Raw genomic sequence first — 2500 nt, 5'->3', positions numbered from 1 at the left:
ATGTGCATTACCTTGCATTTACTTGTGTTAAATTTCATTAGCCACTTTTCAGACCATTGCTGTAATTTATCTAAATCTTCTTGAATATCTAATTGGTTTGGGTGATCATTTGCCACTCCGCACAGTTTTGTATCATCAGCAAATTTGGAAACAGTAGATTTTAGTCCATGGTCTATATCATTTATATATACTATGAATAGAAGTGGCCCAAGAACGGAACCCTGAGGAACTCCACTTGCAACACTTTTCCATCCAGAAGTTTTTCCATTTAAAACAACTCTGTTTTCGACCTTTCAACCAATTACTAGTCCAACCTAATAGGCTACCACTTATTCCATGCAAAGCTAATTTAGTAAGTAGTCTTTCGTGTGGGACGGTATCAAAAGCTTTTGCAAAGTCTAGATATATTAAATCTATATTGTTTCTTTTGTCATAATTCGAGATAACTGTGTTGTAGAATTCGAGTAAGTTAGTCACGCAAGAACGTTTCCGTCTGAAACCATGCTGGCTATCATTTATCAAACGGTTACTTTCTAAATGATATTCGATAGCATCTCTGATGATAGTTTCCATTATTTTTCCTACGATTGAAGTCAAACTTATAGGCCTATAGTTATTTGGTTTCTTTTTGTCACCTTTTTTGAATATGGGAGTAACGTTAGCTAGCTTCCATTCTCTTGTGACATCTCCGGATATGATGGATTTCTTGAAAATAATTTCTAATGGAACAACAATCTCATTTTTCATTTCCTTTAAGATTCTTGGATGCCAACCGTCAGGCCCTGGTGTTTTATTAACTTTGAGTTTGTCTATACACCTTTTAATTTTTTCTTTTGTTATATTTAGGCTACCGTAGTGAGTAAGTTTACCCCCGACTTTTCACAGGTTTCAGTTTGGAATTCACTTTGAGGTGTTTCGTTTACGAATACCGAGCTAAAATAATTGTTTAAGATATTACACATTCCTTCATTTGAATATTCAAGTTGACCGTCAGCAGATAATAGTGGACCAATGTGATTCCTAACAACCTTTTTATCTCTAATGTAACTATAGAATTCTTTGGGATTCTCTTTGGATTTATCAGCGATGTTCATTTCGTATTGTCGTTTTCTTTTTCTTATTGTCTTTTTTAAATCTCTCTGTATTGAAACATAACTTTCATAGTCATTAGGTGCACCCGAGCACTTATATTTCTTATAAGCCTGTCTCTTTTTAGCAATACTTTTTCAGTTTCTTTGTCGAGCCACTTTGGGCGAGCCTGATTTGGGGGACGTCTGTCCTTAAAAGGAATGTAAGTTTGAATCATCTTAGTGAGCGTATTTTGAAATATTTCCCACATCTGATCTACAGGCCTTTCGTTTAATTTTACCTCCCAATCTGTAAGCTGAAGCTCCTGACGTAGTCCTATGAACTGAGCTTTACTGAAATCGGGTATTTTAGAAGCACAAGTATCTATTCTAAAATTGTTTAGGAGTTTGAATCTGACTAAGTTGTGATCGCTATTTGCAACAGATTCACCGACTTCTACATCAGTTACCATGCTTTCGCGGCTAGTGATCAAAAGATCGAGTAAGTTTCCATATCTTGTGGGCTCTTTTACATGCTGAATTAAGTAATTGTCACCAAGAAAATCAATCAAGCGACTACCTATATGGCCATGTTCAAGGGTCATCCAATCAATGTCAGTAAAATTGAAATCACCCATTATCAATAAATCCCGGTTGCAGAAACTAGACAGTTCTTGAAATAACAGTTTGTCGTCTGCTAATGATAATGTCTTTGGCCTATATATCACACCTATATTCATTTTTGTCCATTTGTTTTGGACTCTACCAGACGATTTTATTCAGCTGGGAGGAAGCTCCGGGAACGATAGAGATGATTTTGCTCTATTTACAGATTTTGCTCTTATTTAATGCTAAATTGTCTTATTCAGCTGAGGGAAACAATTAATTTGAGACCCTGGATTATCATTACTTTCTGTATACTTTCTTGTAAACTTTCTGTATACTTTCTGTGTGCTTTCTTATATACTTTCTATATAATTTCTATATAATTTCTTACATACTTTCTATATTTCCTTCATATCTTTGGCCGTATTTTCCCATCTTTTCATTTTGCTTTTCAGATCCTTGCCTGGAATCTTACTTCCGACTCTGAGGAATATCCTTTGGAACTCGCGGTTTCCATCCGCGATCTCTCAGCTCGACGATGTCTAAGAGAAGGTATCTCATTCGGGGGCTTGTCAACTTTCTTTCCGTGATCTCGTTGATGATGAAGTAGATGTCCTTCACGGCCTTAGTCCCTAGGGGCGACCTCTTCACCGACTGGTCCAATTTTTGGCCAGCGGTTTGGAGAAGAGCGTAGACGGCTTCAAGAGAAGCTTCATCCCTTTTTTCGAGAAGAGATTTTATGCAAAGTGCAACTCTTCGGGACTCGAAAATTCCTTCGAGGCATAGGTTTGCGATGTATGTGCACAAAGCAACATATCGCCTCCTCT

The sequence above is a fragment of the Oratosquilla oratoria genome, chromosome 25 (assembly GCF_046742065.1).
Source record: "Oratosquilla oratoria isolate Oo_2021 chromosome 25, ASM4674206v1, whole genome shotgun sequence".
Lineage (NCBI taxonomy): Eukaryota > Metazoa > Arthropoda > Malacostraca > Stomatopoda > Squillidae > Oratosquilla > Oratosquilla oratoria.
The sequence above is the reverse complement of the archived record's forward strand: the minus strand, read 5'-3'. Positions refer to the sequence as shown.